This window comes from Moschus berezovskii, chromosome 6 (assembly GCF_049115385.1).
Source record: "Moschus berezovskii isolate FMDL1 chromosome 6, NW_MosBer_1.0, whole genome shotgun sequence".
NCBI classification, from domain to species: domain Eukaryota; kingdom Metazoa; phylum Chordata; class Mammalia; order Artiodactyla; family Moschidae; genus Moschus; species Moschus berezovskii.
In genome coordinates this window covers 33,330,689-33,356,351 of record NC_142465.1, presented here as the reverse complement: position 1 = coordinate 33,356,351, position 25,663 = coordinate 33,330,689, and the positions used below count along the sequence as shown (strand labels likewise).

At 39.8% G+C, this 25,663-nt stretch overlaps 1 protein-coding gene across 7 annotated transcripts in view; it reads left to right on the top strand.

Annotated features, from left to right (window-relative positions):
* The window catches only part of ATF1 (activating transcription factor 1), a 68,520-nt gene that overhangs the window by 13,665 nt on the left and 29,192 nt on the right, over positions 1-25,663 (top strand). The window lies entirely within an intron of this gene.

Genomic DNA, 25,663 nt, shown 5'->3' with positions numbered 1-25,663 from the left:
AATGAGAGCAGCTCACTTCCCAGAAACTACAGCTCACAGAGAACCAACAAAGGCACGAGATACAGACCATTCACTTATGAATGTGTAAAACTCAAAAAAGTCCACATCACTCCTACAACATGTCGAAAGTGCCTCAGAATTCACACAATACCAACTTTCTCATGGTTCTGGTTAAATTACATATACCAGTTTATAACAAATGCCTAAATCTGTAACTCTTCAAAGTTTTAAAAAATTACTTAATAATTTCTTGTATTTCTATGCCACCTTTATAGTTCTGGTTTCTCATTTCTTAATTAGTAAATTCAGCATGCAGGTTCTATCCCAGACTAATTTATACACTTTCGGAAGTAACGGCCTCTTAAATCCACAGAGTGTTGAGGTGGGGAGCCCCCAACCACGTCAGATTCGTTTCACATATGATAATATACATATTTCAATCCATTCTCCCAAATTATCCCACCCTATATCCCAAAATATAGTGTTGTTTTAATATGCATATACTTCTCAGAACTTGAGATATTGATAGATTTCATTTTATGCGGTACATGATTAGTTTTTTTTTCAGACTAATTTTGTTGCTACATAAGAAAAATGAAAAATGGTTTGGTTCTTTAACTTGAAATAGAGAATAATAGTTTTAGGACTCAAACCATCTTCAGTTCAGTATATGTATTGTGGATATAGAAAAAATATTTTTGCCTAACTGGAAAATAGGTATATTCATTTGATAATTTAAATTGACAGACATGTACATTGCAGAATTGATGATTTTTTGTTTTAATTTTTAAATTAAAAAAATTTTTTTTGGCTACATGGTAGGCGGGATTCTTAGTTTCCTGATCACTGGTTGAATAAGTGCCCTGTGCAATGGAAGCACAGAGTTTTAACCACTGGTCTGCCAGAGAAGTCCCGAGAATTAATGATATTTTTAAAATTAGTTTATTTAATTTTGATTGCGCTGGGTCTTCGTTGCTGCATGGGCTTTTCTCTAGCTGTGGAGATTTAGGGACTACTTAGGTTGTGGTACAGGAGCTTCTCATTGCAGTGGTTTCTCCTGTTGCAGAGCACAGGCTCTAGGGCGTGAAGGCTTCAGTTGTTACAGCTCATGGGCTCAGTAGTTGCAGCTGGTGGGCTCTAGAGCTCTGGCTTCAGTAATTGTGGTGCACAGGCTTAGTTGCCCCATGGCATATGGGATCTTCCCAGACCAGGGATTGAACCTGTGTCCTCTGCACTGGCACGCAGATTCTTATCCACTGTATTTTTAAAATTTCAAATTGTCTGATGCATGCATCTTTCTTCATATACCTCCACCAAAACAACATGTGGCATATATTTAATGTAGCAGCAGATAAAGAGAATTCAGCCATTTTCTGTTTACTCAAACATTAAGGAGATACACAGAAATGTAAAACAATGTCATTTCTCTCACTAACCTTGGGGGGAAATACTTAGTTTTATTAATTAAAATATTATGTTAATGTGTAGTGGATTTATGGTTGTTATTTTAAAATAAACTATCAAATATTTTTAAAATTTCATTTAAGTCTTAAGTGTAAGTATTAGATTAAAAGCTGATATAAATGAAAGTTCCTTGGGGTCCTTAATAATTTTTCAGAGTATAAAAGAGATGAAAAAGTAGGAAAACTAAGCATCTAAAGGATTACTCCTTCAAGCTTGATTTATTCTTCTCTATTATTTGGCTATATCTGTGAAGAATAATGGTGTTGTCTCCATGCAGGGCTGGTAAATAGTGATAGAGTCTTTCAGTTACCTTTCTGTTAGTAGAACCTGTCACAGATGTTTTAATTCAGTTCACTTACACATTTCAGTAATTATGGTTAGATGTGAATGTTTTCCAAGTTTCCTTAGAAGCGCATTTACAGAGATTGAATAAGTACACTTCTAGATCATAAATAGTTTTATAGTGATTCTTTTTAAATAATGTCACTGACTTTGTATCCTTGTTGCTTGACTGCTTTATTCGACTCTAAATTCTGTAAGGAAAAAGTATCTAATATAGTAATTGTTCAGTAATTCAGTATAAGGTGGGGATATAACAGTGAACAAAAGTTTCAGTTCTCATGGAACATATATTCTAGTATTGGAGAGAATAAAACATATTAGTTGGTAATATGTGCTGTGAGGCTGATTGATAGAGCCGGATAGGAGGGATAGGGGATTGTTAATGGGGATGGGGACTTGCTGTCTGATATAAGCTGGTCAGAGAAGTCCTATCTGTGGAAATATCTCTTTAATTATATGGACCAACAACTGTAAACTCAGAGACTGAACTGCATTTGGCATGGTTAAGGAGTAGCAGGGCAGCCACTGTGGTGGGAGAGGCAGGTGACACAAACAAGGTGAGGCGGAGAGGTTGGGTTGGGAGGGAAGAATGCCAGATGATGTAGGCCTTATATACCACTATAAGATTTTTGCCTTTAATCTCGGTAAGATGAGGAACCTTTGGAGTGGTGTGAGTAAAAATGTAATCTGACTGATATTTTAATAGGATCATTCTGTCTGCTTTGTGGAGTGGAAGTAGGAAAACCAGTTAGGAGGCTGTTAAAGACACTAAACGTGCATGAAAGACAGTGGTGGCTCAAACTAAGGTGGAAGCAGTGGTGGTGGTGAGATAAAGTTAGACTCTGCGTGTAATTTGATTGTAAAGCCAATAGTGTTTGCTTTGGGATTGGATGTGGGTTTAGAGGAAAAAGGAGTTAAGATTGACTCTACAGTTTTTGACTTGAATAACTGTAATAATGGAGTTGCCATTTATTGAGATGGACAACACTGGAACTTTTTTTCTTTCTTTTTGGGGAGATGTTGCAGGAATTTGGCTTTTGGGCATATTAAGTTTATGGTACTATCTGTATTAGTTTTCTGTGTTGCAAAACAAATCACTAAAAATTTAGTTGCTTAAAACAACATGTATTGATTATCTCACAATTTCTATAGGGTCAGGCACTTCTTAGTTGGGTTCTCTGTTTCAGAGTTTCACGAGCTTCATCAAGATGTTGGCTAGGGCTGCCTTTTTATCTGGAGACTAGAACAGAGAAGAATTCACTTCTAATAAGCTCACTCAGTTTGTTGGCAGGATTCATTTTGTTGCAGCTGTAGGACTGAGAACTTCTTTTTTGACTGGAGTCCACCTTCAGCTCTTAGAGGTCACCTGCAGTTTGCAGCTCACAGCATGGCTTTTTTAGTTCAGCAAGAGAATTAGAATGAGTCATCTGGCAAGACAGGGCCTTATATAACATAATCAGGGGTGATACCTTATTTTGCCGTAAAACGTGACATAATCACAGGAATGACATTCCATCATTTTTGCCTTATTCTGTTGGCTAGAAGCAAGCTACAGATCCCTCTAACACTCACACAAAGGCATGTACACCAGAATGTGTAGACCATGGGGGCCACCTTAGAATCTGTCTGGCAAGTCATACAGGTAGACTTGTCCAGTGTGTAGTTGGATATATACGGTCTGGAGTCCAGAAGAGAGGTCCAGACTAGAAGTATAAATTTAGAAGTTCTAGATATATAGGTAATATTTGAACTCATGGAGTTCCTTTTAGGATGTAGAAAGCTGGAAAGCATATTGCTCCCACTGTGAAACAAGAATAAGCTATAATATATAAAAAATCATAACTTCTCTCAATGCATTAGAAGTAGGATGTGGGCGTGGCTCACCTGTAGCAGAGCACAGGAAGAAGGTAGGGAGAAAAGAGAATTTAGCTAAATTTCTAATGAACTGCTAAAGTCTAAATGTAGGCTAGCATGAAATGACCCTTGGGAGCTGCAAAACAAGGGTAGGTAACACCGACTTTTAGGCTTTTCTCCAAGGACCTCCAAGAGTTGCTTATGAGAAAGATTAGGAAGCAAGGGATATAGAGAATGCTTCTCTAGGTGGTACAGGCCTGCCAGGACCGTTCATCCTTGTGGAAAAAAGCTTAAAGCAACTTGGGGAAGGGAATAAACCCAATTTTTCCATTATGGGTGGGAGAAGTGAAAAGAAAAGAAAATCCATAAACCCTGAGGGAAGGGCAGAAAACTTTCCCAGGTTCAGATCATTAATTTGCCTACTACTGGGAGAAAGCCTTACTTCCTGAGACTGAGACCTATTCAGTCGCTAGGTCATGTCTGACTCTGCAACTCCATGGACTGCAGCACACCAGAACCAGACATCTCTGTCCTTCACTATCTCCCTGAGCTTACTCAAATTCATGTCCATCACGTCAGTGATGCCATCCAACCATCTCATCCTCTGTCTTCCCCTTCCCCTCCTGCCCTCAATCTTTCCCAGCATCAGGGTCTTTTCCAATAAGTTGGCTCTTGGCATCAGGTGGCAAAGGATTGGAGCTTCAGCATCAGTCCTTCCAGTGAATATTTAGGGTTTATTTCCTTTAGGATTGACTCCTTTAGTTTGATCTCATCGCTGTCCAGGGGACTTTGAAGATCTTCTCTAGTATCACAATTCAGAAGCATCAATTCTTTGACGCTCAGCCTTCTTTCTAGTCCAGCTTTCCTATCTATACGAGACTACTGGAAAAACCACAGCTTTGACTATATGGACCTTTGTCTGCAGTGTGATTTCTGGTTTTTAATACGCTGTCTAGGTTTGTCATAGCTTTTCTTCCAAGGAGCAAGGGTCTTAATTTCATGGCTGCAGTCACCGTCCACAGTGACGGTGGAGCCCAAGAAAATAAAATTTGTCACTGTTTCCGCTTTTTCCCCCATCTATTTGCTATGCAGTGATGGGACTGGATGCTGTGATCTTAGTTTTTTGAATGTTGAGTATTAAGCCAGCTTTTTCAGTCCCTCACTTTCATCAAGAGGCTCTTTAGTTCGTCTTCGCTTTCTGCCATTAGAGTGCTATCATCTGCAAATCTGAGGTTTTTTATATTTCTCCTGGCAATCTTGATTCCAGCTTGTGATGTATCCAGCCTGGCATTTCGAATGATGTATTCTGCATATAAGTTAAATAAGCAGGGTGACAAGTATACAACCTTGACGTACTCCTTTTCCAATTTTGAACAGGTCAGTTGAGACTAGGCCAGGATAACAGAGAACTTCCCCATCTGCCCCATTCCTCCAAACACGTAAAGCAACAGCAGTCTATCCCCTACCCTTGGGGAGTGCCAAGAGTTTAGAGAGACACTGGGTCAGGTGTACAGAGAAAGCCTAAAGCTGAGGGTGGAGCAAGAACACTGAGAAAAACCCTCTGGCAAACCAGACCCTAAGCAGAAGGTCACAGCAGAGGAATTTGGAGCTGATAGTACACTTAAAGGGAGGCCAGTGTCTCAGAGGTAAAGAATTCTGCCTGCGGTGCAGGAGACGAAAGAGATGCCAGTTTGATCCCTGGGTCTGGAAGATTCCTTGGAGAAGGAAATGGCAACCCACTCCAGTATTCTTGCGCGGAAAATCCTGTGGACAGAGGAGCCTGGTGGGCTACAGTCCAGAGGGTCTCAAAGAGTTGGACAGGACTGAGCGACTAAACACAGGAAGTGTACTTCCAGTAATCATAACAGAACCCAAGTCCCTGAATGGGGGTTTCAACTCCTGAATGGACTGAGTCATCCCCGCCCCTATCGCCTCCACTAAAAGCCCAGTAAAAAGTAGTGTGCCCGTTTCTAGGTGTAAATACTGTTTGCTCAGTCTCTACTCCTTACACATGATGTCCTTACACGTGAAGCACATACAGAAGAACAAAAAGCCACCCACTGTCAGAAGTAATAATGATCAGTAGACTCAGGGTGACTCAGTTGTTAGAAATATCAGATAGTGAATTTAAAATAACAATAATATATTAGAGGTTCTAGTAGAAAAGGTGGAGAACATGTATGAACAAGAGGTAAGTTTCAGCAGAGGAATAGAAACTATGCAAGAATCAAATGGAAATGCTAGAAATAAAAATTGTGACATAGATGAAGTATGTTTTAGGGTTTATTCGTACACCTGACACAACTGAGGAAAGAATCAGTACACTTGAAGACAGACCAACAGAAATTATCCAGAGAGTAAAACAAAGAGAAAAAGGGCAGAGGAAAACAGAGCACCTGAGATTTGTGCCACAATATCTCGAGATGACTGGGATTGAGTGTAGTCAGAGATGAGGTCAATGGATTTGATTCTGGGACTCCCAACATTTGGGGTTTGGGGAGATTGAAAAGGTATGGCCAAAGTGGTAAAAAAAAAAAAAAAACAGTAAAAAAAAAAATAAGAGAGATTAGGATTTTGGAAATTAAGAATGAGGTGATGGTCAGCTATGTAAATTGCTGCTGGTAGGTCAGATGAGGAGTAACAATAACTATTAATGTAGTTGATTTTCACTTTTCAAGGATTCTGTGTTTGCAGATTTACCTACTTAGTAAAATTTGTTTGTAACCCCCAAATCAGTATGTACTTTTATGGTCATTAGTGGACATGTGTGTTGTAGTGAAAAATATGAGTCACTTTCTCAGTTGAGGCCGAATAATGTCAGTATTTTGTCTTACGTTAGCTCTCATACTATAAACTATTCTCTTTGTGGTCTAGTTATTGCTGTATTTTTCACATTATTGTGCTTTTTGTTGGTGATTTTGCTGTTTAAAATGGGTTCTAAGCCTAGAGCTTAAGTGTTAAGTGCAAGAAGGTTATGATGTACCTTGTGTAGAAAATAAATGTGTTAGATGAGTTTCATTCAGGTATGATTTGCAGTGCTGTTGACTGTAAGTTCGGTGTTAATGAATACTGTGTTCCAGACCACTATAGTAAAGCTGATATTGCAATAAAGCAAGTCACACAAAGTTTTTGGTGTCCCAGTACATTTAAAAGTTATGTTTATAGTGTATTGTAGTCTGTTAAAATGTGCTTTAGCGTTCTGTTTAAATAGTGAACATACTTTAATTAAAAAATACTTCATTGTGGGAATTCCTTGGTGGTCCAGTGCTTAGGTAGGTAGATTGGGAACTTTGTAGGTAGATTGTGGGTGAGCTATTCTGAAAGTTTTCTTTTGATACATTGTTTTTCAGTCAAATAAAACATTTTGAGAACATAGGTGGACAAGGGATATGCCGTAGGGTTGTTGGAAAGCATTAACAGTCCACTTGAGGTTAGTGATCATGAACTTAAAGTGAGACCATTAAATTCAGTTTGTTTTTTTCTCCAGTTGGATTCAGATACTTGTAAACCAGTTACAGGCATCAAGTATGTGAGTTAGCAGGTTACTGTTTAGTCCAGAGACTACAGCAAAGCAAGAAAAGACAAGGACACTGGACGTGTATGTGACACAGTGATTATAATGCTGGACCTTGAAATTTAAGCTGTGTAAGGAAGAAGTGGGGACTTGATGGGGTCGAAAGCAGGGAAAAGATAGTAGATGCAATGGATTATAGGTTTCTCTGGAGTCCAAGGACTGTCGAGATTCCAAATAGTAGAGTTAATGAAGTAGAAGTGTAGAAGTAGGTGGTACTCAGAGAGAGAGATACTTGAATTTGAGATTATAGGAGGGTGCGTTTATTGTTAATGATAGGGTTTAGGTAAGTGGTTCTCCATACTGGAGTGGTACTGCTTCCTCAGTGGGATGTCTGGAAATACACACGGCGTTAGGGGTAGAGGTTGCTACTCACAGTTAATGGGCAGGGGCAGAGACGCTAAATGTTTTTCATTGAGCAGGATATTCTTGAACCTGGAAGAATTGTCCTGCCCCAGTTCCCTGTTTAGAAACACTGTAGGGTGTGACAGTGGAATGGGTGGCTGAGGAGGGTAGAAGACAGGGCTTTGGAGCAGAGGAATCAAACAAAACAGTCCCAGGCATGGAAGGATACTGGATGTTGTGTACTGAAATCACCACAAATTATGTCAGGAATAGTATTGGAGAGGATAGAGTGATTCTGGGGCTAAAGTCGTAAAGAAATGAGGGGACATGACTGCCACAAGGAGAATGTGCTGCTATGAACCTCAAAGTTGGGAGTTTCCATGTAGAACATTGAAGGGACAATGGCCTGCGAGTAGCAATGAAGAACAGAGGAAGTACACATCTTATCTTTAGGCTCGAAAGATGGAGAAGCGCTATACAGTCAGCAGAAACAAGACTGGGAGCTGACTGAGGCTCAGATCATGAACTCCGTATGCCAAATTCAGACTTGAATTGAAGAAAGTAAGAAAACCACTAGACCATGCAGGTATGACCTAAATCAAATCCCTTACTGTTATAAAGTGGAAGTGACAAATAGATTCAAGGGATTAGATCTTATAGACAGAGTGCCCAAACATTGTACAGGAGGCAGTGATCAAGACCATCCCCAAGAAAAAGAAATGCAAAAAGGCAAAATGGTTGTCTGAGGAGGCCTTACAAATAGCTGAGAAAAGAAGGGAAGCGAAAAGCAAAGGAGAAAAGGAAAGATATACCCATTAGAATGCAGAGTTCCAAAGAATAGCAAGGAGAGATAAGAAAGCCTTCCTCAGTGATCAGTGCAAAGAAATAGAGGAAAACAATAGAATGGAAAAGACTAAAGATCTTGTCAACAAAATTAAAGATACCAAGGGAACATCTCATGCAAAGATGGGCACAATAAAGGACAGGAATGGTATGGACCTAACAGAAGCAGAAGACATTAAGAAGAGGTGGCAAGAATACACAGAAGAACTATACAAAAAAGATCTTTATGACCCAAATAATCACCATGGTGTGATCACTCACCCAAAGCCAGACATCCTGGAATGTGAAGTCAAGTGGGCCTTAGGAAGCATCACTATGAACAAAGCTAGTGTAGGTGATGGAGTTTCAGTTGAGCTATTTCAAATCCTAAACGATGATGCTGTGAAAGTGCTTCACTCAATATGCCAGCAAATCTGGAAATCTCAGCAGTGGCCACAGGACTGGAAAATGTCAGTTTTCATTCCAATCCCAAATAAAGGCAACGCCAAGGAATGCTCAAACTACTGCACAATTGCACTCATCTCATGCTAGCAAAGTAATGCTCAAAATTCTCCAAGCCAAGCTTCAACAGCAGGTGAACCATGAACTTCCAGATGTTCAAGCAGGATTTAGAAAAAGCAGAGGAACCAGAGATCAAATTGCCAACATCCGTTGTATCATCGAAAAAGCACGAGAGTTCCAGAAAAACATCTATTTCTGCTTTATTGACTGTGCCAAAGCCTTTGACCGTGTGGATCACAACAAACTGTGGAAACTTCTTCAAGATATGGGAATACCAGACCACCTGACCTGCCTCCTGAGAAATCTGTATGCAGGTCAAGAAGCAACAATTAGAACTGGACATGGAACAACAGACTGGTTCCAAATCAGGAAAGGAGTACGTCAAGGCTGTATATTGTCACCCTGCTTGTTTAACTTATATGCAGAGAACATCATGAGAAATGCCAGGCTGGATGAAGCACAAGCTGGAATCAGATTGCCAGGAGAAATATCAATAACCTCAGTAGGCATATGACACCACCTTACGCAGAAAGTGAAGAAGAACTAAAGAGCCTCTTGATGAAAGTGGAAGAGGAGAGTGAAAAAGTTGGCTTAAAGCTCAACATTCAGAAAACTAAGATCATGGCATCTGGTCCCATCACTTCATGGCAAATAGATAGGGAAACAATGGAAACAGTGACTGACTTTATTTTTCTGGGCTCCAAAATGGTGATTGCAGCCATGAAATTAAAAGATGCTTGCTCCTTAGAAGAAAAGTTACGACCAACCTAGACAGCATATTAGAAAGCAGAGACATTACAAACAGAGGACTGTCTAGTAAAAGCTATGGTTTTTCCAGTAGTCATGTATAGATGTAAGAGTTGGACTATTAGGAATGTTGAGTGTCGAAGAATTGATGCTTTTGAACTGTGGTGTTGGAAAAGACTCTTGAGATTCCCTTGGACAGCAAGGAGATCCAACCAGTCCATCCTAAAGGAAGTCAGCCCTGAATATTCATTGGAAGGACTGATGCTGAAACTAAAACTCCAGTACTTTGGCCACCTGATGCGAAGAACTGACTCATTCGAAAAGACCCTGATGCTGGGAAAGATGAAGGCAGGAGGAGAAGGGGCTGACAGAGGATTAGACGGTTGGACGGCATCACTGCCTCAATGGACATGAGTTTGAGTAGGCTCCGGGAGTTGGTGATGGACAGGGACGCCTGGCATCCTGCAGTCCATGGGGTTACAAAGAGTCGGATACGACTCAGCGACTGAACTGAACTGATGAGGAGAGAAGTGGTGTTCTCCAGAGGAGAGCAGAGGTTCATTTATGGCAAAAAGGTGAAGGGGAAGGGCTCAGCACTTGATGAGTTTCATTTAATTACAAAATATACATAGATTGAGAAGCAGCCTTGTTTAAGACCTGGTTTGAATCCTGGTTTTGTCATTTAGTGATTCTGGAACATTGACTTGAGTCAACTTATTTAGACGTGATGTTCAGCACCTGGAAATTAAGGCATCATATGTGGTGATTTCTAAGGTCTTTTTCAGCTCATAAGTTTCAGTAATTCTCATGCTGTAGAGAATTCTCATACTGTAGAGAAATTTGTATACTTTAACCATGTGTGAATGGGGAAATATGACTAATAACAGCTAACATGTATTGAGTATCCACTGTGTGCCTAGTGTATTCTAAACATGTTTTAACACCTTCAAACCTCTTATCAACCTATTGTGGTTTTATAATCCCCATTTTAGAGGTTCTTACAACTACTAAGGCTAGAGAGATAATTTGAATTCCAGAAGTTGACTTCCCACACGGCTTGGGTTTCCTGGGTAGCAGACAGTGCAATGGACATTAGCAGGCAGTAAATTTATTAGGAGGACTTTTGGGATTACCGCCTGTGGAAGGGAAAGAAGGAAGTAGAAGGAAGCAGGATTGGACTGAGGGAAAAGTTGGACTTTGATTCAGTCTCACTGAGGACCTCAGTGGGGATCTTTGAAGCTCAGATTGCTCTTCAGAATTGGGGTAAGGAACCAGCCAGGCCTTTTTATTTCTGCATGCACCAGGCGTTGTGTCTTGACTGATCTGGGAAGGAGTATGTGTGACCTCAGGCAAGGTGACTCTAATCAGCCAGGGTATTTCCCAAGAGGGCTGACCACTGTCAGCAGCTGTCCTCCAGTAGCTGGGAAGTAAGTCTTTTACCAGAGAAAGGGGATCTGGCTGTTGTATCATGGTGTCTGTTACAACTGCAAACTTCATAATCACCACAGTTTGTTGGCTCCAGGCAATGGATGAGGATAAATGAGGCTAATTTAAGAAATTCCAAATAAGCTTGGCTCCAGAACACTTTTAAAACAGATTGATTTTCATTCCATTCATATTTTTGACATGAGAACTTGACCCAAGGGGGGATAAGCTAAGAGCATGTGTGCACGTGCACATCAGTGTTTTTGGTAATCCTTTCTTACCTGGAGGTTCTGTGTCTAATGTCTTGGATGTTCTCGGTCATCTAGATTTTGCTTTTCAGGAAAGAAAGGTTATTCTATAGAGAGTTAGAAATCTAAGTTTATTTAGGTGTTTCCAGTATGGATGGTATGGGGACTAGAAGGATAACTTTCATTTTTCATTTGCTTAATAGGGTCTTCACAGAGCTGAAAGTTTTAAATTTTGATTAGGTCCAGTTTATAAATTTTTTCCTTTTATGAACTGTGCTGACTTTATCTAAGAACTCTTTGCTTAGTCCTAAATTTCAAAGACTTTTCCCCCATTTTCTCCTGAAGTTTTATAGTATTATATTTCACATTTAAGTCCACGATTCATTTTAAGATAATTTTTGTATAGATTTGAGGGTTTTTGTTTTCTGCTTGCCTATGTATGTACAAGTGCTATAGCACTGGTTGAAAAGAGTCCCCTCCTCTATTGAATTCCTTTTGCCCTTTTATCCAAAATCATTTCGGGATATTTGTCTGTTTCTGAGTTCTCTGCTACGTTCCATTGATCTATATGTCTGTCCCTCTGTCAGTGCCACACTGTCTTGTGTACAATGTGTAGTAAGCCTTAACATTGGGAAGATGATTCCTCCCATTTTATTCTTTTTCAAAATTGTTTTGGCTATTTTTAGGTCCTTTTCCTTACAGATTTTAGAAGAAGCTTGTCTGTGTCTATGAACATATAGATCAGCTGGGGAGAACTGACATCTTATTCCCGTATCTGTTTTTTTAGTCTTACAGCTAAGTATTTTCTTTTCCTTGGAGCAGTTGTAAATAATATTGCATATTTTCTTTAGAGCTATTTCAGTGATATTGTATTAATTTTAGATTTCAGTTATTGTAAGGACATAGAAGTGCAGTTGATTTTGGTTATTGATCTTGAGCCTTGCAACATTGCTGAACACACTTATTCTAGGAGGGATGATTTTGGTGTTTTCATTTGTTTTTAATATTCCTTAGGATTTTGTATGTTTAGTAGTGTCAGCTGCAAATAGAGTTGGTTTTATTTCTTGTTTTCCAATCTGTCTGCATTTTGTTTCTCGTTCTTGTGTTATTGTAATGGCTAGAGCTTCTAGAATTTTCTTGAATAGAGTGATGAAATGGACATCCTTTCTTTTCCCAATTTCAAAGGGAAAGCATTCATTTTTTATCATTAAATCTGGACGTTAGCTGTGTAAGTTTTTTATAAATCCTGTTTGAGGAGGTTTCCGTCTTAAGTTTTCTAAGATTTTTTTTTCCATGAAATGATATTAAATCTGTCAGATGCTTCAGATGCTTTTTCTGTATCACATAGTGTGATCAGATGATTTTACAACTGGAAGTTTGTACCTCTTGATCCCCTTCACTTATTTCGCCCGACCTTCATTCTGCTCCTTCTGGAAAATCTGTTTGTTCTTTGTATATGTGAGTCTGTATCTTTTGTTTGTTCATTAAAAAAAAATAGATTCCATATATAAGTAAAACTATATAGTGTTTGTTTTTCTCTGTCCCACTTATTTCACATAGCATAATACCCTCTAGATACATGCAGTTCAGTTCAGTCGCTCAGTCGTGTCTGACTCTGTGACCCCATGGACTGCAGCACGTCAGGCTTCCCTGTCCATCACCAACTCCCGGAGCTTACTCAGACTCATGTCCATCGAGTCGGTGATGCCATGCAACCATCTCATCCTCTGTCATCCCCTTCCTCCTGCCTTCAATCTTTCCCAGCATCAGGGTCTTTTCCATGTTGTTGCAAATCACAAGGTTTCCTTCTTTTTTATGGCTGAGTAATATTCCATTGTTCATCTTTATCCATTCATTTATTGAAGGACACTTAGGCTGCTTCCATATCTTGGCTATTGTTAATAAGGCTGCCATCAACGTAGAGGTGCACATATCTTTTAATTTACTTTTGGACTGTGCTGGGCCTTTGTTGCTGTGCTCTGGTTTTCTCTAGCTGTGGTGAGCGGGGGCTACTCTTAATTGCGGTACATGAGCTTCTCATTGCAGTGGCTTTTCTTGTTGTGGAGCATGGGCTCTAGAGCACTCAGGCTTCAGTAGTTGTGGCATATGAGCTTAGTTGCCCTGCAGCCTGTGGAATCTTCCCCCACCATTGGGGACGGGAGGAGAAGGGGAACAGAGAATGAGATGGCTGGATGGCATCACTGACTCGATGGACACGAGTTTGAGTGAACTCTGGGAATTGCTTATGGACAGGGAGGCCTGGCATGATGTGATTCATGGGGTTGCAAAGAGTCGGACACGACTGAGCGACTGAACTGAACTGAAATGATCAAACGTGTTCCCTGCAGTGACAGGTGGATTCCTAACCACTGGACCACCAGGGAAGTACACATATATCTTTTTGAACTAGTGTTTTGTTTTTTTTGGTAAATACCCAGAAGTGGAATTGCTGGGTCCTATGGTAGTTCTATTTTTAATTTTTTGAGGAATCACTATACTGCTTTCCATTGTGTTTGGACCAATTTATATTCTCAACAGTGCATGAAGATTTCCCTTTTCCTCACATCCTTGCCAACACTTGTTATTTGTTGTCTTTTTGATGATAGCCATTCTGACAGATGTGAGGTAATTCCTCATTGTGGTTTTGGTTTGCATTTCCCTAGAGATAAGTAACATTGAGCATCTTTTCATGTGTCTGTTGGCCATGTGTATGTCTTTTTTAGAAAAATGTCTATTCTGGTCTTCTATTTTAACATTTGGATTGTTTGGGGTGTTTTGGTATTGAGTTGTTTGAGTTCTTTTTGTATTTTGGATATTAACCTATTATTGGATGTATCATTTGCAAATATCTCCTCCCATTTAGTAGGTTGCCTTTTTTTGTTGTTGAGATTTTTTTCACTGTGCTAAAGTATTTAAGCTTGATGTAGTACCATTTGTTTATTTTTGGTTTTGTTGCCCTTGTCTGAGGAAACAGATCCAGAAAAATATTACTAAGACCAGTGTCCAACTTCTGCTGTCTCTTTCCCTGTAGAAGTTTTATGGTTTCAGATCTTGCACTTGTCTGTTTTTTTTTTATTTTTATATGTGTGTAAGAAACTGGTTCACTTGTAATTCTTTCATTTTGGAAGCAGATTAAGAGTTATGAACAGCTCAGATGTTCTCATCATCTACCCATTCATTTTGCATAGTGTAAAATAAGATTTTGTTATAAGGGAATGACTCTTAGCTTCAGAAATTATTAGAAAATGTATAAAGAATAGCTAATTTCTTCAGTGGGATGTGAGAGCAGGTATGTTACAAATACGCTAAAATAAAATTTTACCTATAGTAGACATTTGAGGATGATTTAGAATCATCATTTTATCATAATCACTGTCTATAGTGTTACTACTCTGGACTTGACCTATAGAACTGTTGGATTACAGTCCAAAATTATATAAAGTAATATGACTGAACTAACAGACCAGAGGTTCATAATTTAAGTTAATCAGTATATATGGAGGGACTTTAACATGAGAAGTCTCACTTAACAGTCTATGGTAAGAAATTAATGTTCCCCAGAATAGAACATTCTATCAGAACAAAATGTTCTGATCTATATCTGAAGTATAGTAGTAGCAAAATAGTTATTGTAATGTGTTAAGGTAGACTTGGTGAGGTCACTGAGATGTCCAAATGTTGGAAGCCCAAGAGGTCTTGAGTATATGTGAACTTTTTCAAAGAAATATGAGTACGCACAGTAGCATTTTTTTCTGTTGATGAAAAGAGGTTTTTGTAGTAAGAGGACTAAGAACAACAATTACATCTTAGAAGAAAACTTAGTACATCATAGCATACACAACTATTTAGAGGAACCATGATCAACAAGTTTCTGTCCCTAGGGTTATTACGACTCCAACTTTGTTGAATTCATTAAAAAAAAAAAATACTTTCAGAGAATTCCCTGGTGATTCAGTGGTTAAGACGCCTTGCTTCCATTGTCAGGAGCACAGGTTCAGTCCCTGGTCAGGAAACTAAAATCCTGCATTTTTGTCTGTGTAGCACAGACAAAAAAACAAAACTGAGTTTGTATTTCAAAATTTTCACGTTGAGTGCATTTTCCTAAGTAATGATATAATTTGGAGTACCCTATTTTTTTGGTAGTTACGTGACTTGGCTTGTGAGATCTTATTTCCCCGATTAGGGATTGAACCCAGGCCTTGGCAGTGAAAGTGCTGAGTCCTAATCATTAGACCACCAGGGAATTACCTGTTTTTTTCTTGAGAAGCAATTCTGTGGTTTCTTGATATATCTTCTATTGAAGTAATAGAATGCAATTTTGGTTACAAAATTAATAATTCCGAAACTAACTTGCAGTAAACTTTGCTATCAGGGCAAAGGCTAATAGAGTTTTGTCAATAGCAAACACCCTCTTCCAACAACACAAGAGAAGACTCTACACATGGACATCACCAGATGGTCAACACCGAAATCAGATTGATTATATTCTTTGCAACCAAAGATGGAGAAGCTGTATACAGTTAGCGAAAACAAGACCAGGAGCTGACTGTGGCTCAGATCATGAACTCCTTATTGCGAAGTTCAGACTTAAATTGAAGAAAGTAGGGAAAACCACTAGACCATTCAGATATGACCTCAATCAAATCCCTTATGATTATACAGTGGAAGTGAGAAATAGATTTAAGGGACTAGATCTGATTGATAGAGTGCCTGATGAACTCTGGACGGAGGTTCGTGACATTGTACAGGAGACAGGGACCAAGACCATCCCCATGGAAAAGAAATGCAAAAGAGCGAAATGGCTGTCTGAGAAGGCCTTACAAATAGCTGTAAAAAGAAGAGAGGCAAAAAGCAAAGGAGAAAAGGAAAGATATAAGCATCTGAATGCAGAGTTCCAAAGAATAGCAGGGAGAGATAAGAAAGCCTTCCTCAGTGATCAGTGCAAAGAAATAGAGGAAAACAACAGAATAGGAAAAACAAGAGACCTCTTCAAGAAAATTAGAGATTCCAAGGGAACATTTCATGCAAAGATGGGCGCGATAAAGGACAGAAATGGTATGGACCTAACAGAAGCAGAAGATATTAAGAAGAGGTGGCAGGAATACACAGAAGAACTGTACAAAAAAGATCTTCACGACCAAGATAGTCACGATAATGTGATCACCGACCTAGAGCCAGACATCTTGGAATGTGAAGTCAAGTGGGCCTTAGAAAGCATCACTAAGAACAAAGCTAGTGGAGGTGATGGAATTCCAGTGGAGCTATTTCAAGTCTTGAAAGATGATGCTGTGAAAGTGCTGCACTCAATATGCCAGCAGATTTGGAAAACTCAGCAGTGGCCACAGGACTGGAAGAGGTCAGTCTTCATTCCAATCCCAAAGAAAGGCAATGCCAAAGAATGTTCAAACTACCGCACAATTGCACTCATCTCACACGCTAGTAAAGTCATGCTCAAAATTCTCCAAGCCAGGCTTCAGCAGTATGTAAACCGTGAACTCCCAGATGTTCAAGCAGGTTTTAGAAAAGGCAGAGGCACCAGAGATCAAATTGCCAACATCCGCTGGATCATGGAGAAAGCAAGAGAGTTCCAGAAAAACATCTATTTCTGCTTCATTGACTGTGCCAAAGCCTTTGACTGTGTGGATCACAATAAACTGTGGAACATTCTGAAAGAGATGGGAATCCCAGATCACCTGACCTGCCTCTTGAGAAACCTGTATGCAGGTCAGGAAGCAACAGTCAGAACTGGACATGAAACAACCGACTGGTTCCAAATAGGAAAAGGTGTACGTCAAGGTTGTATATTGTCACCTTGCTTATTTAACTTATATGCAGAGTACATCATGAGGAACGCTGGGCTGGAAGAAGCACAAGCTGGAATCAAGATTGCCGGGAGGAATATCAATAACCTCAGATATGCAGATGACACCACCCTTATGGCAGAAAGTGAAGAGGAACTCAAAGGCCTCTTGATGAAAGTGAAAGAGGAGAGTGAAAAGGTTGGCTTGAAGCTCAACATTCAGAAAACAAAGATCATGGCATCTGGTCCCATCACTTCATGGGAAATAGATGGAAAAACAGTGGAAACAGTGTCAGACTTTGTTTTTTTGGGCTCCAAAATCACTGCAGATGCTGATTGCAGCCATGAAATTAAAAGACGCTTGCTCCTTGGAAGGAAAGTTATGACCAACCTTGATAGTATATTAAAAAGCAGAGACATTACTTTGCCAACCAAGGTCCGTCTAGTCAAGGCAATGGTTTTTCCCGTGGTCATGTATGGATGTGAGAGTTGGACTGTGAAGAAAGCTGATCGCCGAAGAATCGATGCTTTTGAACTGTGGTGTTGGAGAAGACTCTTGAGAGTCCCTTATACTGCAAGGAGATCCAACCAGTCCATTCTAAAGGAGATCAATCCTGGCTGTTCATTGGAGGGACTGATGCTAAAGCTGAAGCTGCAATACTTTGGCCACCTCATGTGACGAGTTGACTCACTGGAAAAGACTCTGATGCTGGGAAAGGTTGGGGGCGGGAGGAGAAGGGGACGATGGAGAATGAGATGGCTGGTTGGCATCACCGACTCTGTGGACATGAGTTTGAGTGTACTCCGGGAGTTGGTGATGGACAGGGAGGCCTGGCGTGCTGTGATTCATGGGGTCGCGGAGAGTCGGACACGACTGAGCGACTGAACTGACTGAATCCATGGTAAGCTTTTAAAAATGTTTAGTGGAGGAGCCTGGTAGGCTGCAGTCCATGGGGTCGCTAAGGGTCGGACACGACTGAGCGACTTCACTTTCACTTTTCACTTTCACACATTGGAGAAGGAAATGGCAACCCACTCCAGTGTTCTTGCCTGGAGAATCCCAGGGACAGGGGAGCCTGGTGGGCTTCCGTCTATGGGGTCACACAGAGTCAGACACGACTGAAGTGACTTAGCAGCAGCAGCAGTGTGCTTTTGAAAAGAAGGTATATTCTGCATTTGAATGCAGAGTTCTATATATTTATTAGGTCAGCTTAGGTTGTGTTGTTAAACCTTGTATGGCTTTATCACTTTTTGTCTGTTCTTTGATTTGAAAGCACTGCTTTTAATCTTCCATTATAATTGTGTATTGTGATTGAAAGTGTGCTATGAGGCTGTTATTAAATGAATGTAGATTTTAAAACTGTATATTCCTGGAGAATTGTCCCTTTTGTGTCTTTATTTCTAGAAATACCTTTTACCTTAGTCTAATTTGATACTAAGTTTAGTATCTTAGTGGCAGTCTTTTTTCCTGCATCTCTACTTTCAGTCTTTCCGTGTCTTTAAGTTAGATTTTAGGTATATCTCTTGTTAATGCTATATAACTGGATTTAAAAAAAAAAAGATCTACTCTCCTAGACTTTTTTCCCCTCAGTTTTTAGGTATTGTAAATTATGCTTAATGAACACACTTGTACATGTCTGTGCTGCACATGAGTTGGTATGCAGATATTTAGTTATATTAGATATTGCCAACAGTTTTATAAACTTCTTATACCAATTGACAGCACCATCTGAAGTTTATGAGAACACTGTTGATCCACTTAATTGCCCAAAATTGGTATTATTTCCTTAAGTTGTAACCATTCTGGTGAATATGTTGCAGTATCTTATTGTGGTTTTTGTTTTGTTTCAGGTATAATTGACATGTAACACTGTATTAATTTCATGTGTACAGTATAAGGATTTAATATCTGTGTGCATGGGGAAATGATCACTACAATATGTCCAATTAACATCCCTTACTGTATAATTTCAAAAATTCTTTTCCTTGTGATGAGTTTTAAATTTTTATTCTCTCAGCAATTTTAAAATAGGCAGTACAGTATTATTAACTATAGTCACCATGCTGTAAATTGCCTTCCTGTGACTAAGCAGTTTTTTAACTGGAAGTTTGTATCTTTTGCCCCCGTTGCCCATTTTGCTCACCCCCTGTCTCCGGCAGACACCAGTCTTCTCTGTGAGCTTAATGGTGGTGGTGTTTTTTTTCCACATGTAAGTGAGCTCATGGTTTCTGTATTTCTGTGTCTGACTTATTTCACTTAACATAATGCCCTCAAGATCCATCCATGTTGTCCCAGCTGACAAGAGTCCATTCTTTTTTATGACTGAATAGTATTCCATTGTAGTGTCTTAGACTTAAAATTTTTTATTTATTTTTGGTTGCACTGGGTCTTCATTGTGGTGCGCGGGCTCCTCATTGCAGTGGCTTCTCTTTTTGTGCAGCACAGGCTCTAGGGTTTGTGGGCTCAGTAGTTGCAGCTGGCAGGCTCAGAAGTTGTGGCACATGGGCACATGGAATCTTCCCAGACCAGGGATTGAAGCTGTATCTCCTGCGTTAGAAGGCAGATTCTTTACCACTGGACCACCAGGGAAGTCCCTCCTAGACTTTGAACAGAGCTTTGATCCATGTACAGTTGACATAATTACTGATACATATTTAGATCTCCTGTCTTATTTTGTACTTTTTGACCCACAGGTTCCATGTTTTTCTCTCCTTTCTTGTCTTTTGAGTTATTTGTTCTCATTCCATCCTGCCATCACTTGTATTAATTTGAACTATACATAAACCATGTATGTATACTAGTTTTACTACTAGTTTTTTAGTGATTTTTCTTAATTACAGCATGCCTACTTAGTAAAGCCCAAAGTTAATTAATACTTTTCATCTCAGATAGTCCAGTAACTTTAGAACATTTATTTCCCATTATTCTCTTACTTTCTTTTAGTCACGTAAAACATAATTATTTTATGTATTCATCATTTTTTCCCACATATTTATCACTTTCTTTTCTCGTCCTTTCTTCTCACATGTCACAGCTTCCACTTGAGATTACTTTTAGGTATTTGCTTTAGAAAAGCCTCAGGACTATGGACATTTTGGGCTGGACAGTTCTTTATTGTGGGGGACTCTGCATTGTGGGATATTTAGCAGCACCCATGGCCTCTGCCTACTAGACATCAGTACCAGCCACTCCACCCAATTCTGACATCCCAAATGTCCCCAGATGTTGTCAGATGTTGTTGAGGGGCAAAATCATTCCTGGTTGAGAACCACTGCTTTAGAATTTACTTTGATGTAAGTCTGCTGCTCTGTTTTTGTTTCTTGAAAATACCTATTTCGTTTTCATTTTTAAAAGGTATTTTCCCTGAGTGTAGAATTCTGTGTTATTTTTTAGCATGTTTAAAATATCAGTCTGTTGGCCTCCATTGTTGCTTTTGAGAAGTCAGATTAAGACATGACTATTGCTGTTTTAAATATAACAATTTTTTTCTTTCAGGTACTTTTATATAGTCTTTTCTTTACCTTTCGTTGTTTTGCATGTTCCCTTATATTGTGTTTAGGTGTAGAACTCGTCTTATTTATTCACCGTGGGAGTTACTAGGGTTTTTGAGTCTATGGATTGGGGTCTGTTCTACGAATACTTTCAGCCATTATCTCTTCACATCTTCCGTCTGTCCTCTTCTTTGTCCTTCTTACTCTGTCCTCCTTATTTCTTAACCTCTCATTTTCCATCTGTTTGTCTGTCCATATTGCAGTTCAGATAATTTCTTCATACCTATAATCCCGCTCACTAAGTTTCACTTTAGCTTTGTTCGGTGTATCTGAACAATGATTTTTAAAATTTCAAGTATTACATCTTCGTTTTTAGAAACCGTTTGGTTCTTTTTGAAATCTACTGTAGTTTTGTATTTACTGAAGATATTTTCAAGCTTTTCTTGAAATATAGTCTACCGTTTATGTAAACATAGCATAATTGTTTTATAATCTTTGACAATGTCATTATCTAAAATCATTTGGGTCTGATTGTGCTGTCTACTGTAGTTTTAACATCTTGTTCCTCCTGCCTTGTGGTTATTTTTTCTTTACTGCCCATTAATCTTGAGAAACTCTGGACCTTTTTTGTGGCCAAAGATGAGAGTTTTTCTCCAAAACGAATTTACTACTGCCAGGTGCCTGGGGAACCACCTCCAGAGTTTCAGGCTCTCCTTTTCTTTTTTGTACCATTTAGGTCAGGTTAATTTGGGTTCTACTAGAGAACTAGTTACATTTTCTTCACCCCTTCCCTCCTCCATACCTATGGAATGTTCCTTTTATTACCTTACCCTGATGATGTGGTCCTTTTTACCTAGAGAAAACCCTGGCTTCTTAATAATGTTCCCTTCTCATTGGAGAGCAGTTCAAGTTCGCCTTGATAAGTGATTTTATTTACTCTTTTATTTGTTCATACTGTATTTCAGGTTTTGGCTTGGTGATTTAGAATCTTGAGTCTTTAGAATATAAGAAGCAGAGGACAGAGAAGCATCAAGAAATATGAAACATCTAAGATTATACGCTGTTTTTAAGTTTAAAAAATATTTAATAGCAGCGTTGTTTTCATTGTATTTATTTTTATAGTTACCATATCAGTTCAGTTCAGTTCAGTCGCTCAGTCATGTCCTACTCTTTGCAACCCCATGAATCGCAGCATGCCAGCCCTCCCTGTTCATCACCAGCTCCTGGAGTTTTCTCAGCCTCATGTCCATTGAGTCGGTGATGCCATCCAGCCATCTCATCCTCTGTCGTCCCCTTCTCCTCCTGCCCCCCAATCCCTCCCAGCATCAGAGTCTTTTCCAATGAGTCAACTCTTCGCATGAGGTGACCAAAGTATTGGAGTTTCGGCTTTAGCATCAGTCCTTCCAGTGAACACCCAGGACTGATCTCCTTTAGAATGGACTGGTTGGATCTCCTTGCAGTCCAAGGGACTCCCAAGAGTCTTCTCCAACACCACAGTTCAAAAGCATCAATTCTTCTGCGCTCAGCTTTCTTCACAATACAACTCTCACATCCATACATGACCACGGGAAAAACCATAGCCTTGACTAGATGGACCTTTGTTGGCAAAGTAATGTCTCTGCTTTTTAATATGTTATCTAGGTTGGTCATAACTTTCCTTCCAAGGAGTAAGCGTCTTTTAATTTCATGGCTGCAATCACCATCTTCAGTGATTTTGGAGCCAAAAAAAATAAAGTCTGACACTGTTTCCACTGTTTTTCCATCTATTTCCCATGAAGTGATGGGACCAGATGCCATGATCTTTGTTTTCTGAATGTTGAGCTTCAGGTCAACCTTTTCACTCTCCTCTTTCACTTTCATCAAGAGGCTTTTGAGTTCCTCTTCACTTTCTGCCATAAGGGTGGTGTCATCTGCATGTCTGAGGTTATTGATATTTCTCCCGGCAATCTTGATTCCAGCTTGTGCTTCCTCCAGCCCAGTGTTCCTCATGATGTAGTCTGCATATAAGTTAAATAAGCAGGGTGAAAATATACAGCCTTGACGTACTCCTTTTCCTATTTGGAACCAGTCTGTTGTTCCATATCCAGTTCTAACAGTTGCTTCCTGACCTGCATACAGCTTTCTCAAGAGGCAGGTCAGGTGGTCTGGTATGCCCATCTCTTTCAGAATGTTCCACAGTTTATTGTGATCCACACAGTCAAAGGCTTTGGCATAGTCAATGAAGCAGAAATAGATATTTTTCTGGAACTCTCTTGCTTTTTCGATGATCCAGCAGATGTTGGCAATTTGATCTCTGGTTCCTCTGCCTTTTCTAAGACCAGCTTGAACATCTGGAAGTTCACGATTCACGTATTGCTGAAGCCTGGCTTAGAGAATTTTGAGCATTACTTTACTACCATGTGAGATGAGTGCATTTGTGCAGTAGTTTGAGCATTCTTTGGCATTGCCTTTCTTTGGGATTGGAATGAAAACTGACCTTTTCCAGTCCTGTGGCCACTGCTGAGTTTTCCAAATTTGCTGGCATATTGAGTGCAGCACTTTCACAGCATCATCTTTACTGAAAGAGGAACTCCCCAGGTCGGTAGGTGCCCGATATGCTACTGGAGATCAGTGGAGAAGTAACTCCAGAAAGAATGAAAGGATGAAGCCAAAGCAAAATCAATACCCACTTGTGGATGTGACTGGTGATAGAAGCAAGGTCCAATGCTGTAAAGAGCAATATTGCATAGGAACCTGGAATGTTAGGTCCATGAATCAAGGCAAATTGGAAGTGGTCAAACAGGAGATAGCAAGAGTGAACGTCGATGTTTTAGGAATCAGCAAACTAAGATGGACTGGAATGGGTGAATTTAACTCAGATGACCATTATATCTACTACTGTGGGCAGGAATCCCTTAGAAGAAATGGAGTAGCCATCATGGTCAACAAAAGAGTCCAAAATGCAGTACTTGGATGCAATCTTAAAAATGACAGAATGGTCTCTGTTCATTTCCAAGGCAAACCATTCAATATCACAGTAATCCAAGCCTACGCCCCAACCAGTAACGCTGAAGAAGCCAAAGTTGAACAGTTCTATGAAGACCTACAAGACCTTTCAGAATTAACACCCAAAAAAGATGTCCTTTTCATTATAGGGAACTGGAATGCAAAAGTAGGAAGTCAAGAAACACCTGGCCTAACGGGCAAATTTGGCCTTGGAATACGGAATGAAGCAGGGCGAAGGCTAATAGACTTTTGCCAAGAGAACGCACTGGTCATAGCAAACACCCTCTTCCAACAACACAAGAGAAGACCCTACACATGGGCATCACCAGATGGTCAACACCGAAATCAGGTTGATTATATTCTCTGCAGCCAAAGATGGAGAAGCTCTATACAGTCAGCAAAAACAAGACTGGGAACTGACTGTGGCTCAGATCATGAACTCCTTATTGCCAAATTCAGACTTAAACTGAAGAAAGTAGGGAAAACCACTAGACCATTAGGTATGAGCTAAATCAAATCCCTTATGATTATACAGTGGAAGTGAGAAATAGATTTAAGGGACTAGATCTGATAGATAGAGTGCCTGATGAACTATGGACGGAGGTTCATGACATTGTACAGGAGACAGGGATCAAGACCATCCCCATGGAAAAGAAATGCAGAAAAGAAAAATGGCTGTCTGAGGAGGCCTTACAAATAGCTGTGAAAAGAAGAGAAGCGAAAAGCAAAGGAGAAAAGGAAAGATATACCCGTTTAAATGCAGAGTTCCAAAGAATAGCAAAGAGAGATAAGAAAGCCTTCCTAGGCGATCAATGCAAAGAAATAGAGGAAACAATAGAATGGGAAAGACTAGAGATATGTTCAAGAAAATTAGAGATACCAAGGGGCCATTTCATGCAAAGATGGGCTCGATAAAGGACAGAAATGGTATGGACCTAACAGAAGCAGAAGAGGTTCAAGAACAGAGTTAAGAAGAGGTTCAAGAACTCACAAAAGAACTACACAAAAAAGATCTTCATGACCCAGATAACCACGATGGTGTGATCACTCACCTAGAGCCAGACATCCTGGAATGTGAAGTCAAGTGGGCCTTAGGAAGCATCACTATGAACAAAGCTAGTGGAGGTGATGGAATTCCAGTTGAGCTATTTCAAATCCTAGAAGATGACACTGTGAAAGTGCTGCACTCAGTATGCCAGCAAATCTGAAAATCTCAGCAGTGGCCACAGGACTGGAAAAGGTCAGTTTTCAAAATCCCAAAGAAGGGCAATACCAAAGAATGTTCAAACTACTGCACAGTTGCACTCATTTCACATGCTAGCAAAGTAATGCTGAAAATTCTCCAAGCCAGGCTTCAACAGAATGTGAAGCGTGAACTTCCAGATGTTCAAGCTGGGTTTAGAAAAGGCAGACGAACCAGAGATCAAATTGCCAACATCCGCTGGATCATGGAAAAAGCAAGAGAATTCCAGAAAAACATCTACTTTTGCTTTATTGACTACACCAAAGCCTTTGACTGTGTGGATCACAATAAACTGTGGAAACTTCTTCTAGATATGGGAATACCAGACCACCTGACCTGCCTCCTGAGAAATCTGTATGCAGGTCAGGAAACAACAGTTAGAACCAGACATGGAAAAACAGACTGGTTCCAAATTGGTAAAGGAGTACGTCAAGGCTATATATTGTCACTCTGTGTATTTAATTTATATGCAGAGTACATCATGCAAAATGCCAGGCTGGATGAAGGACAAGCTGGAATCAAGATTGCTGGGAGAAATATCAATAATGTCAGATAGGCAGATGACACCACCCTCATGGCAGAAAGCGAAGAAGAACTAAAGAGCCTCTTGTTGAAAGTGAAAGAGGAGAGTGAAAAAGTTGGCTTAAAACTCAACATTCAGAAAACGAAGATCATGGAATCTGGTCCCATCACTTCATGGCAGATAGAAGGGGAAACAACGGAAACAGTGAGAGACTATTTTCTTGGGCTCCAAAGTCACTGCAGATGTTGACTGCGGACGTGAAATTAAAAGATGCTTACTC